This window comes from Centroberyx affinis, unplaced genomic scaffold (genome assembly GCF_046629955.1).
Source record: "Centroberyx affinis isolate AG114_WGS23_722 - 3 ecotype Tasmania unplaced genomic scaffold, CSIRO-AGI_Caff_v1 ptg007026l_1, whole genome shotgun sequence".
Lineage (NCBI taxonomy): Eukaryota > Metazoa > Chordata > Actinopteri > Beryciformes > Berycidae > Centroberyx > Centroberyx affinis.
The window spans coordinates 29,440-44,464 of NW_027283561.1; positions in this window are offsets into that span (position 1 = coordinate 29,440).

Genomic DNA, 15,025 nt, shown 5'->3' on the forward strand with positions numbered 1-15,025 from the left:
TGAACGGCGTTGCCATGGCGGAACGGGGAATTTCGATGTTTCGCCAAGAAACAGGAAGCGGTGTTAACTTGAGTTTACACTGTCCGATCTGCACCAGATTTCACATGCTGGACAAGAGTCCAGGCCTGAGGACATCTACAGGCCAATTAGGAGTAATTGTCATTGCGCCACCTACTGGCGACACGAAACAGGAAGTGGGTTGTAATGTGACTGTACATGGTCAAATCTGGCCCAAACTTCACATGTTGGATGAGAGTCCCGGCCTGAACACATCTACATGGCCATATTCGGTTATAGTCATAGCGCCAGCTACTGGCAACAGGAAGTTGTGTGAACTTGAGTGTACATTGTCCGATCTGCACCAGATTTCACATGCTGGACAAGAGTCCAGGCCTGAGGACATCTACAGGCCAATTGGGAGTCATAGGCATTGCGCCACCTACTGGCAACAGGAAGTAAGCCTTGTGTGACAATCACCACATGATTTACATGGAATTTTCAAGGTGTGGGCCACGTCGACCGGTCGGTGTCCGGTAACGACGCCGCGGCTGCAGCACACCCCGACTGCGGCACACCCCGACTTGCACACAGACGCGAGGGCCCGCTCATCACTGCTTGCAGTTTTAATTATATTTTTTCTTTTATAAAAATTAGTGGTATCATCACAAAAACTGGCATTTAAAGGGTTCAAATTCTGGAAATGAATGAATATTTGGTAGAGATAATCAGGACTGAGGTTGGTTAAAAAATTTAACTCAGTGAAAGTGGAAAGTAATATTAATATATAGTATTTTTATGGCAGTTTTAGGGAGGGGACATTTTTGTCGAGTAGCGGGTCGAGTAGCGGGAAATGAGTCCCGCTACTCGGGACTCATTTCTATAGGGGAGGATAAACCCACCTGAAGTCAGTTTTCCAAACTTTTTATTTCAGGAAGAGTTTACCCACTTTTTTAAGATGATAAATCTTTATGATATAAATCCAGTCGGCCTGTACATCATACTAAGTTGTATCAAACTTGTATGATAGGAGGGAAAAGAATAAATTAATGATTTTCTGTAAAGATTGGTGATTTTTGTTTATTGTAACTTGCCTGCAAGTAATGGATTATCTAACCACTACATCTATCCTCCATCTATATATATTACATGGTGATTGGCGTGATGGCACATCTGCACATTTTTAGGTACGTACAATGCCATATGTTAATATGATAATATGCATATCTTCAAATTTGAATGGACACTATACAAATCCTTTTTTTTTACACTTCACATTCATCATCATCCTTCTTTACAGACGCTGATCCATTCCCCTCTACCGTTCAGCCAAAGATTCCTCTCCTCTTTCCTGTTGAACAGACACAGACACACACACACATTAGCACCTAGAACACATCATCATCATCATCCTCCTAGTTGGAGCTAGGATTACAGCTAGGTAATGGAGAAATACTCACCTGGCCCAGCTACCTCACTAGATCACCAACGGACCAATCAGACCACTGTACAGGTCCTGGGGGGCGGGACAACAACATGTCAGTGTGTGAGTGTCTGTGTGGTGTGTTTGTGTGGGTTAGCCTACCTTGTTAACATCAACAGTATAAGAAGTACGCCCCAGCCTCTTGCTCTGCGGTTGGTCCAGTTGTCCTGGTAACAGACCATTAGTAGGTGTGGGTGTCACCCATGGATGTATGGCCTCACCTGGTAAAGGCACAGATGTAGCTTTCAGAATTTCGAGTCCCACTTTATATTCAGAAAACTCAAGTTACTTTATTTATTTATTTGTTTATTTGATAGGGACAGAGCACGTTCATAAACATCAGTATGAAAATACAAGATGTAAACATGCCGGAGTTAGCAAAAATGCTAATTTACATCCGTAGTCCACAAAAACAGGAACATTACAAGTGACAATATACAAATACAAATACACAAGTAGAAAAAGACAAAATACATGGTACAACATGTCAGGTTAAAAGTGATCACAGTTCTGGTCTGCCTTGAGCCATTGTTTGAGATGGCTCGTGGGATATGTAGGGCACTCCCTTATCGCAAGTGATAGGCCATTCCAATATTTATATTTACTTCCCTTTACTGACAGCACAGTTTGTCCAAATGTGGTGCGCCTATGTGGCACCTCACAGCCCCCTCTAGTGGTGGCCCTGGTGCCAATGCCACTGTCAGCCCTCTGTTTAATGAATTCATTTAAAGGAGGTGGGGCAAGCCCATGCAAAGCCTTATACATAAAACAAGCATATTTGAAATTTTTGAAATTCTCAAAGCTCAATAAAGTATATTTTTCCAGAATGTTACAATGATGAAATGAGAGTGTTTTTTTTTTTTTTTAATCAAGAACTTTTATGGCTTTCTTGAAGAGTAATTCTATTGTTTTAAGTGTCGTTACACCTGTAAGTGACCAGTTAGTGAGTATTGTATCTATTACTGTGCTCAGGTTCACCTCAGATGCTACTAGTAGGCTTATATTTGACAAAGTAGATGGCATGTACAAATGTTACAGAGAAAATAATGTACTAGTTTACTACTAGGTTACTACTTTGATGTTGCTTGTGGGCAGATGACGTGTCATAACAGCAGGATTGTTGGCAGGATTGATTGTCCATCTCTCTGGCTGTCTGCACCTGGTTTGGTGTGGTAGACATCGGGGGTCTCTGTCTTGACACCGTGGGCATGGATAGAGGAAGGTCTGGACGCCATGTTCTTAAAAACTACCTTCAACTTATCCCCCACATCAGCATGGATCATGGGACCTGAGAGGAGAGATTACCATGTTAGGATATTACACTCTCTTCCTACCAGACTGATCTAGCTGGAGCTTAAGTTACAAGTGTATAAACTCTGAAGAATTTAATGTGAGAGAGGGAGAGAGAGAGACAGAGAGAGAGAGAGAGATGTTTCACAACGTTATAAGCTTGGTCTAAAGTTGACAGATAACCTCATATTATATCACTTTGTGCAAAAATGTCTGTTAATACTGCACTACTAACGTTATGAATTCACCCTCCCCCTGCCCTCAACTCTCTTCCCCTCAACTGTCTTCTCTTCCTCTTTCCACTTCTGTCCAAACCGTCTATAGTCCAAACCTTGCATTTATTCCTTGTGATGTACTAGCTGTTATGCAAAAATCTGCAAGCTAGCTAGCCTGCTCGGGACAGCATATCTATGTTCCCTGGGTCCCTTCTGTTCTTTGAACCAGTTGTGGTCAGAGCTCTGGGTGAACATCTACACACAACCAACCTAACCCTAACTAACCATATTAAGCGAATACAGAGCTGGGGAACATCTTTTTCAGGTTCCCATTATGTGCTTTATAGAGCTGGGGAACATAGGACCCTGGGAACATAGGACCCTGGGAGAGCACATATGTAGAACTGGGGAACATAGGACCCTTTGTCATGTTCCCATTATGTGCCATATAAATCTGGGGAACATAGGACCCTGGGAACATAGGAATGACTCCTCTCAAACTATTAGCAACCTCGCCTTTCCTCTGAAAAAAATGTAACAACCTGTTTTGCCACGTTCCCTCTCTCTTTTTCTTCATTCTTTTCTTTTTGGCTGCCCGACTTTGCTGTGGTTTTGAGTATGTTTGCGTCAAAGTACTAGTCACTGCATCCAGCAATCACCATGATTGTTTGAATTTGGTGCAGGTGCGGACTAAACCATTTGCAAGGGGAGGAATATTTTTTTAAGGATGCAAAATTCAGTCTCTCAACCTATTTATTTTGCCGATATGTGTTTGTGTATGACACCAATTACTTAGAAATTCAAAATTGTGCCCCAAAGCAAACGTTTTAGTCCATTTAGGCCCTTTGAGCGGGAGTGTATCTATGTTCCCAGGGTCCTATGTTTAACCCTAACCCTAACCCTAACTAACCATATTAAGTGAATACAGAGCTGGGGAACATCTTTTTCAAGTTCCCATTATGTGCTATATAGAGCTGGGGAACACAGGACCCTGGTAACATAGGACCTTGGGAACATAGGACCCTGGGAGAGCACATATGTAGAACTGGGGAACATAGGACCCTTTGTCATGTTCCCATTATGTGCCATATAAATCTGGGGAACATAGGACCCTGGGAACATAGGAATGACTCCCTTTGAGCCCTTTCTAGCCCCTTGCTAGTAGAATCAGTATGGATCCAAAAACAAAGCCACATATCATTCAAAAGAAGCCTGGCATAATTGTTTTATACAGATCTTGAATAGACAGGCTCTATTCCCAAGGTATAGAGTTAAACCAGAAGAAAGCACCTGAGTGTAACCTGAGCTTCATAATCTTATTCATGAGCATCATGCTATGGGCAAAAACCAAGCAGTGGGAACAAAATCTAGTAAACAGCTCCCTCTAGTGGGAAAAAGAGGCCCTGATAAAATGAATTCAACATGGCATCAAAATGAGGCTCATACTTTGGGTTGGAAAGTGTGGAATAGCTTGCATAAGAAAGTTATCTGAAATCATTTAGTATACATTATGAGTTTATTCAACAACACTCAATTGTTCAGCCTACCTTTTACTTGTAAGAATGTAGTGTTTAGTTCATTCGGGCTATTGTTATCCACCTTTAGATGTGTTGTACGATTGATGCATGTGATATCATTTTGCTGAAGGAAGTGTTCTGTTCTTCCTCAAGGACACTTGACAATGCTGAACCAGTAAATTAGCCCTCTTCTGGCTGGTGATCATCTTGGATTTTCTTTACATGATCCAATTGTGTTGTTAGATACACATTTTGTATTGTACTGTAAAGTAAGTGTAAGTGTTTCTGTGCATTTTGAACATCAGATTACATGAAAGTTATTAATGCATTTTTGTCAAAAGTTTGGATTGGTCCAAACACTTGTGACACAGACACCCCGACACAGCAGTTGTGTCTGTGCCGCATTTTGACTCCATTCGTATGCTTTTTTGTAGTGCTAGCAGGCATCTAGATCTGGTAAGTGACTGAATCATTTTGGTGAAGTCAGTGTTGAACTGCTCATGTCTTAAAGGACTGTGGTAGTAAGCTTTAGAGGCCAGCTGGTGGCCCTATTTGACTGGTTTAAAGAGGCAATGACTAAGATTTCTGCTGAACCATAGCACAAAATGACCATAGCAGGGGAGCGTGTCTATGTTCCCTCAGCCCTATGTTCCCTCAGATCAGTACCTCCACCAATGAGGTAATGTTTTCTCCCCGTTCATCCCCTAACCCTAACCCTAACCCTAAGATTTCTGCTGAACCATAGCACAAAATTACCATAGTATGAGAGTGTGTCTATGTTCCCTCAGCCCTATGTTCCCTCAGATCAGTACCTCCACCAATGAGGTAATGTTTTCGCCCCTTTCACCCCCTAACCCTAACCCTAACTCTAACCCTCTGATGCTGAGGGAACATGGGGCTGAGGGAACATAGGGCCTAATTTGGATGGGGAAAAAAATTCATGAGGGAACATAGGGATGACCCCCATAGTAGGGGGATATCTGTGGGGGGTTGATAAGGTTGTTGATCGATACCAATGACTCAATTACTTGGCGAAGTGTTGAGATTTCTGGCTCTCAAAACTCACTTTCCGTCTCATACTGTCTGTTTTGAACAAAAAAACCCCATTGGAGTTTCAAGACACTCCTTTGAATATGAGAGCCATGCTGTCTTTCTAGTCAAAAAGTACATGTAAGCTTTGTCTTAGATCGTCAAGAACACGTAACATATTTCTACTCCCAACTCTGTGTTGTCTCAATTCTAAATGATTAGAGGCGTTTCCATGAAAGCACTTACAGTTATTACATAACTCGCCTTATATTACAGTGCTTGCCAAGATTCTCACAGCTGACAAGCATGTAATTAGCACTAAGCTAGTTTTCACTTGGTCTTATATAAACTGTCACTTACTTGCTACTGTGTAACTGCAAGGGATGGATTTCTTAGTCATTGCACTGACTATTAAACTGCTTACCAAGACGACTTAGGGTCTTTGGCCAATAGTGGGGCGAGGGGCCATACTTATGATTTCTCTTAGTAATGTGTATACCTTTCTCATCTTACTAAAGATTTCCATGGAGAGGAACAAGAGATGAGGCCATTTTCCCTGCAGAGATAGCTGCAAATAGTAAAGACCAGTCGGTCCCCAGGGCTGGACTGAGGGCAGCCATTCATTTTCATTGGTAGAATGAGAAAATGTAATTATGTCTCCAAGTCTTTAGGAGGAATTTGCTTTTTGGAAGGCGGATGACGTCTCCTTTGACACACACGGCACGACTTGCGAGACGCTTCTTGAGAGTGTTGGCATGTGAAGCCTCTGTTGCTTTACTCATTCATTTATTGTCTTTACCCAGACAGACATTTAGACATACACTCCCATTCGTACCTATGGGCAATTTAGAGCAGTGGTACTCAACGTGGGGTCCGGGGACCACCAGGGGTCCTTCAGGAGGTTCCAGGGGGTCCCCAGCAAATTGATGAATTATTAAATTTCGCTATTATTTCATTTACAAGAAGTTAACACAATTAGAGATTGTAGAAGAATGACTGTTTTGATCATAGTTTCACTGTTATCTCTCTACCTACAATACAGATAGTCATGGAATTCTGGATAAAATCATATCTAACAATAAAAATATTCTCAGATTTGGGTCCAAGAGACAAAATCTCATCAAAATGGGGGTCCGTGGCCCTAATGTGGACTAAATTAGGAGTCCTTGATATGAAAAAGAGAGTCACTGATTTAGAGCTCTAATCCACCTGAGAGGAGGAACCCCAGGAGGAACCCCAAGAGAACGCAGTGAGAACATGTCAACTCCACACAGAATGGACTATGTAGGACTGTGAGGAGACAATAATAAAAAAAGGTAATTCATTTGGACCGAACTCATTTGAGCATCATGGCGATCAGTTTGTGCAGCCCCTAGCTCCAGACCGGGCAGCAGCAGAACTCCTCCATATCCTTTATTGAAACTTATTTCATTGATTATGCAACACGTAGGTTACGTGTGAAAATCGTTTCTTTTGTTTTAGTGCAAAGATGTCACTCATTTTCAGTGGAATAAAAATGCTTCCCAATGCTAACAGTTGAAATTCATTGCTCCATCAAAAAAAAAAAGTACTGTATATGTCATTCTGTTCTGCCTGCATTTCATAAAAATTCATATTTCTTTATTTTTTCAAAAGGTTGCAAAATATTGCTGAAAAAAACTTTTTTGTAACTTCAAATTTGACCCACGGATTATGTTTTTTTTTTTTTTTTCCCCTATAGCATTTATTTTTATCAGTCAACCAGAGGCAACACTGAGATTTGGATGGTATGTTTGTGTGAGTGTTTATGATAGTACAGAGACACACACACACACACACACACACACACACCGACTGGACACACACACACACACACAAAGCACAGTGTTGGATAAAATGAACGAAACACAACAACAAAAAAAAAAGAAAAAAAGTGAATCCTCATGCTTTTGCAGCTTTGTTTTGTAGACACCAAAGTCACGGGTGAACGTCGCGTTGCTATTGGCTGCCGCTGAAGCCGAAGCGCGGCTGTGTCCGGCCCCGTCCGGCCCCTCTGACGGGCCTCAGGTTGCCGAGGAACAGGGATCCACTTTGGCCAACAGCATTCACAGCAGTTGGGGGGGGGGGGGGGGACTCTGAGCTGTTCGTCTCAGCAGCAGCCAGCAGGGGGCAGGAGTGACTCTGCAGCAATTATTTATCAGCCGCATCAGGTGACATTTCATTAAACATGCATCTCATTCAGTCCACTGTGTCATTTCACTACCGTCTTCAGCTCATTGTTCACTTTAAAAGAGTAAATTGCAGAGGTTTACTGTACAAACACAAGCAATTAAAAGAAAACGCTGAAGATACATTTCAAATGAACTTTAACTGGGAATCACCCTGTCGCTAGGCCGATATTATGAATGAGACTCGTGTTCTTAATTGACCTGCCTGGCTTAATAAACATGCCATTAACAGAGGTTTCCTGTGTGCTGATGCCCTGTAGGTTAGTAGTGCTAGATGGATGGGAATAGAGGCCATCGGTATTAAAGGGGAAGCTAAGTGTGTTATGATAGAATCACTCTGACAGGATTAAATCAGTCTGGAGTCGGGAGGTGCTGTAGCTTGACGGTGGCTACATGTTAACAGCTTGGATGTACACAAACTCATGCATGCCCAAGTATGCGTGACCTCCTGCAGCTCAGCACCTACACTGTCAGGGAAGAAGCTACAGAGCTGCACCTGTTGTACCTTTCTGACAGTGTTGTCATCATTTGTATGGCGCCACAATAATGTCCCAAGTGAACCACACACACACACAAACACACACACATACATGCACACACACTCATTTACTCTTATACAGTGATTCTCAACCTTTTTCATATCAAGGACCCCTAATTTAGTCCACATTCGCCACAGACCCCCATTTGATGAGATTTTGTCTCTCGGACCCAAATCCGAGAATATTTTTATTGTTAGATATGATTTTGTCCAGAATTCCATGACTATCTGTATTGCAGGTAGAGAGATAACAGTGAAACTATGATCAAAACACTCATTCTTCTACATTCTCTTAATTGTGTTCACTTCTTGTAAATGAAATAATGCTGAAGTTTAACAATTCATCAATGTGCTGGGGACCCTCTGGAACCCCCTCATGGACCCCTGGTAGTCCCCGGACCCCACGTTGAGAACCACTGCTCTTATATACAAAGTTCCGACACAGTTTCAGTTTCCAAATTCCAGGCCTAAACTTTTTGATTTGATCTGAAAATTTTGGTGTTTGGTGTTTGGTGTCTGCTATATCACTCTATAGATTATTCTTCACAGCGACAAATATCAAAATATGTGAGGTGAGGTGATTAAGTTTTTCCATACTTTTTCAAACTTTTCCTAAGTTTTCAAGCCCTGGTAATTACCAAATTCCTTTTCAATACAATTCCAGACTTTCCACACCTGTATAGGAACCCTGTATATATAAAACACATGAATTCCAAGCACAGATACAGACAGAATAAATGTAACTTTGAGGCATACCATCAGTGATAAGTTTGTCTCATCAGGGCTGGTGGTCGCTCTGTAACACAGCCACTAGTCAAAGGTCAAAAAGGGTCAGACTGTAGCACACATGCACACACGCACACACACAACCACGACAAGCCACTCCTCTCACTCTCTATAGGTCAAGAGGTGGTCAAGAGGTTCCCGACTGTTTCTGATTGGCTGGGTCAAAGGTCAACAGACTGGAGGCAGCCAGCGGCAGGTCAAGAACAGGTGGAAGCCAGCGAGAGAGATGAAAGAACAACAGAGGAGACGACGACCGGAGACGAACAAAGCAGACAGCTTGACAGCACTCAGACCAGTGCTTTAGCATCATGCTCCACTGAAGGACAATTGCCATCACAGTAAAGGAGGATTACCTTGGTTTGAACAAAAGCTCAACCAGGGCACTTGTTTTTCCAGGCTTGTCTGATATGGAGACTATTGTAGTGGAGGTGGTGGAATTCCTTCTCCTCCGTTAGTGCAATATGTAACTCTGATGGGTAACTTTATCGTCATAACCCTTATACCAGGCCGCTGTATCAATTTCTTGTGTGTATTTTGCAATTTTTTGGACCCTTTTCAACATTCATGCATTTGATATTATGATAAGCTTCTTATGTTTTACCTGTTAGAAGATGGTCATCGGAGCTCTTTGATGTGACCTTGTTATCGAGCCTATTTTAGCCAGAACAAAATGTTCTTTCCGGGTTTATGTGAGCTTACAGAAATGTAACAGACAAAGAATACTATAGTTCCATGGTTATAATGCTTCAAAGCAGATGAAAGAAAACCATGTCACATTTTGAGCAACAATGTTGGAGCCTTCAAGTCTATGGATACAGTTTTACCTAAATTAATTTTCACTATTTTCAACATGCAAGTGATACAACTCATATTTTACCAGACTCATGTTGGGAATATTTTGTGCAATTTACAATTTACAATTTCCCATTTGGCAGACGCTTTTATCCAAAGCGACGTACACATGCATTGTGCATTTAGCATACCTAAATATACATAATTTAATCTGCAACCATCTATGGTCATATCATTATACTGACAAGTTTCCTAAAGGTTTGAGTAGCCTACAAGTATTGAACAGTTAATTTGTCTAAATGTTAAAATGACAGAATAGAGGCTTTGCAGTTGCATCACAAATAATATCCTGGTGCCATCATGAAGGTCCGATGGACAATTGCCGGTCAAGAAAATGAGAGATACTTGAAAAACATTGTTTTGGTGTGGGTATAGGTCAATTTAGTAATGTTATAAGTAAAAGTGATGAGCTAGTCTGACGTGGTAGATTTGTTTCCAAATGTAGGTTCCTGTGACACAGCCCTAGTCTCTAGAGTAGAGTTGTAGCTTGAGAAGAGTCAGCTCAGTTAACCTGAACAAACTGTTAGCTAGCTAACTAGCCAGCAGGCTAATTTAGCAAAGCAAAATGTTACTGTCACATGTGACGGTTAGCCTCTATCAATAGTTTTTACAAGTTATGTTAGCTATGCAGTGTGCTAATCAGATGTGTTAACAGTGACAGCGATGGTTAGCTGACCAGATACTATGGTTAGCTAGCGAACAAGCTGACATCTAAACACAAAATCAATCAGATGTATCAGTGGTGAAATTATGATTTCCTGGTCAAAAACAGAACAATCAGAACCATGTCTATTCAATTCTGTTCACACGGCCAAAGTGTAGACTACATTTAGAAACGTAACCAGCTGTTCACAACCATTGTCCAAGAACTGACGACCTCCAATATGGCCTGAAAGCCCTCTATAACTGTGTGGTACATATACAAATTCTCTCTCTCATGAATGGTAGTCTATGGGACAATTACACTATAATACTGAAGACGTTGAACTCTTGGCTTATTTGACCACACCATAGATAAACTGATATATAATGTACAGTATTTTGGTTTGTATGTGGACATTCATACTCACTGTTTCTGGCCCCCTGAATAGTTTATTTTGCACAATCTATTATTCTATCATTTTACTGTAGTTAAGAAAGTACATATAACCAGTGGTGGAAGAAGTACTGAGATCTTTTACTTAAGTAAAAGTAGCAATACAACAATGTAAAGATACTCCATTACAAGTAAAAGTCCTGCATTCAAAATCTTACTTAAGTAAAAGTACATAGCCTAAGTATTGGCAGCAAAATGTACTTAGAATATCAAAGTAAACATACTCATTATGCAAACTGTCCCCATTTAGAGAGTTATATTTTTCATAAATTTCATACTGATTTATTGACATACATGTACATGTAAGCAGCATTTTAAAGTTGTCAACGTGAAGCTAATCCTAACAATTTAGCTATACTTTTGGGTAGTCTAATCTATAACAATGCTATTTTATAGTTATTTCATAAAGATGATCAAATGTTTTAAATATACAATATTGATCTGAAAAGTAACTAGTAACTATAGCTGTGAAATAAATGTAGTGGAGTATAAGTACAAAGTAGCATAAAATGGAAATACTCAAGTAAAGTACAAGTACCTCAAAACTGTACTTAAGTACAGTACTTGAGTAAAGGTAGCCTACTTAGTTACTTTCCACCACTGCATATAACATAGAGGCAATTGGTGTTGTTCTGTAATATTGGTATTGTTGGGGTATCACAGGCTATCATAGCTGGGGTGATGCTTTGGGCTGGCTTCAGACTATCAAACTATGCCTGTCTGCTTGAGGAAACACTGGGCTGACCTTGTCAGACACACAGATAGAGGCAAGAGGGAAAGAGAGCCTGAAAGAAATTATTATTTCTTCCTCCCTCAAGCCCCTGAGGGATCTGTGTGTTTGCCTTTTTACCCTTTAGAAAGACTTAGAAGACTTAAAAGTTTCTAAAGTTTGATGGGTGTTGCGGCATTGCTCGCCCCTGGAGATGAACTATATTTTCAGAACGGAAATGAAACCAGTTATTTTTAGATGGGAGATTTTTATTTGATCTTTTTTATTTCTTTACCTTTATTTCAACACGGGCTGTATGTGACCGACATTTCACATTTTCTCAAGAACAGAACAGAACAAAACAAACACTAAGACCATTATTTAATAGTTGTTTTGCACATGCTAGAAGACAAAAGAGAGGGACAACTCTTACCGAGGGCACTGGTTCTCAACGTGGGGTCCTGGGACCACCAGGGGTCCGTGAGGGATTTTCAGAGGGTCCAAAGCAAAATTATGAATTGTTAAACTTCACCATTATTTAGGCTATTTTACAAGAAGTTAACACAGTTAGAGAATGTAGAAGAATGACTTTTTTGATCATAGTTTCACTGTTATCTCTCTACCTACAATACAGACAGTAATGGAATTTTGGACAAAAACATATCTAACAATAAAAATATTCTCAGATTTGGGTCAAATGGGGGTCCGTGGACCTAATGTGTACGACATTAGGGGTCCTTGATATGAAAAAGGTTGAGAATCACTAACCTAGGGCACAAACATATTAGGGAATAGGGTAACGGCATGATCATGTTAGCACAGTCTGTGTTGATATTTCTATATTCCATTCGTCAAACCTAAAAGCCAGATTTTTCCTGCTCAGCTTTAATAAACAATACTTGTCTCCCGTCTGGTAGTAAGATCATCTCTCTCACAGTAAAAAGATAAGGCAAAGGGCAAATGAACACAAATGGCGGTTCGTGCTAATAATAGTTGTATTAATGACAACCTGCTGCTAGAACGGTGACTACAAATACTTATTTTCATCTCCATAAGAAACTGGTGGTTGATATCTCTATGTGATAATATGTTACTGTTCCCTTGGATGTTTCAGCTCTGACCTATGGTACTCTCCTCTCCAGGGTGTGTCATCATGCTTACAGCTGATTGGTCCATACGTGAATGATTGGCGTTTTCAAGTTATACAAGGATATAGCGACTAGCGAGCATATACGCTGGGTGGACAAAATATTAGGAACACTTACTCTCTGCGTCAGATAGTCTGACCAGGTGAATCCAGGTGAGGGCTATGATTCAGATCATAGTGAGGGATTGTTAACCCTTGTGATATCTTCATATTCTGCATACTCCCCTTGTCCTCGGGTCAAAAATGACCCGGACTCACTGTCCCTCCTAGTATAAAGCCTCTTCATTTAATTTTTAACCCAAAATCTATTTTGCATGAAGTTGTTGTCATGTGTCAACAACTTCAGGAATAACTGTGTTTTCCTACCTCACCATCCAGGTATGCTGTATTTATTCAGTGTACGGCACTCGGTTTTAATGTCAAATATACATCATAAGTGGACTAGTACTGAACCCCCCCGACGATTGCAAGAAAACCATTTTTCTTGCGAGAAAAAGAGTGCTTCATAGTTACTACAAATCATTTATACATTTTTTATAAAAATATATTCAGTCTGTAATGACCTGAGACAATCTTTGTACCCTGATAGTGTACAGCTTGTATACAAGTGTGAAAAAGGTAAATATTTCACTTTTTCGAATTGTAAGAGAAAAAATAAATTTCAGGGGTTTTCATTGCTGTTAAACTCAGAAACGGGTCATTTTTGACCCGAGGACAACACAAGCGTTAAGCTTTGAGACAATAAACACATGGGAAAAAAATATTGCAATACTGCAATATTAGGAAGGCTGTTCTAATATTTTGCACACTGTGTGTATTTCTACTTAAAGCTGCATACTTTAACTAGGTGTCATCATCATGTTGTTCTTTAGGACTTGAGCTCTACATGGATGTATGATTAACAGAGATGCACGTGTGTGTGTGTGTGTGTGTGTGTGTGTGTGTGTGTGTGTTTGCGCGTTAACCCCCTCCTCCTCTCCTCCAGCAGACATACACATACCAATTTCAGTGTTGACCTTTCCAATAAATGTACCTTTCAGTCCACTTCAGCCACAAACATCGCCGCCATAATAATTGTGTCTGGATGGCTATCACTGTCCTGCTGCTGTGGTGCTTTTATTGGATGAACATGCAGGTCTTTCTGGCCAATAGAAGAGATTGGTGATATTTCTCTCCTAGCAACAAGGCTCACTGGCTGTGTATTGCTGCTAGCTAACTGACATCCCAAAGAGAAATCATTAAAAAATATTTTTTTTCCTTTTATCTCAGTCTTTGTTTATGATACTTGTTGTGGCAATGGTAATGTTTCTCCCATCAACAGCATTGCTCTGCTATTGTGTGAAGCAGAAGTTTTGATTCATCTGCTTCTTGCGAACAGTCCATTCTAGGAACTGTGTGTTATTATTGTATTATATTCCTCAATTATTTTTCCCTTTCCCCAATTGTCATATGTTTTTTTCCTCTTTACTCCTATTCTTCGCTCTCTTCATTCAATTACAGAGGTTGAACATGGAGAGTCTAAAAACATATGCTGTATTCAAACTAAGGAATGAGTTCTAACCTTGCAGGTTGCATTGAGATGAAACCTCTTTTTCAAGGAAAGCAACATGAATGGCAAACACAAAAGGTGCAGACAAAGCGCATACAACTACACTAAGTACATAAGTAAAAATATAATTGAAATCATATAGTAAGTAGTAAGTGCAGAGTCAAAATTCACTATATGTGTGCTCCAAATGCTGTAATCCAATTGTAGACCAGCAAGATCAAGGGTAAAGTCCTTACTGAGTCTGCCAATAATCATAAATCAATCAATCTTCGAATAGCTTTATAGAAAAAAGTGCATGAAATAATTCTTCTAGTTTAGTTACAAAAGTAAACTGTAACTTCCGCTCCGAAAAATGTATTTCAACTTCATCTTCAGTTTCTTAGCACGTTGTTGAATGTGTCCTGAAGAAAAGGGAGGCATCAATTAATATTCCTATGTACTTCGATTCAACAGGTTTAAAAGTATAACTGAAAATACAACTGAAAATATTTTGTGTCCTATTTTTCAAGGTTATATACGTTTCATTTTGTCGAAAATAACAGTAATAGTGTTTTCATATTGCTGACTATAAAACACAATAGTGATTCAACCTATAACCAGTTCATGAAAG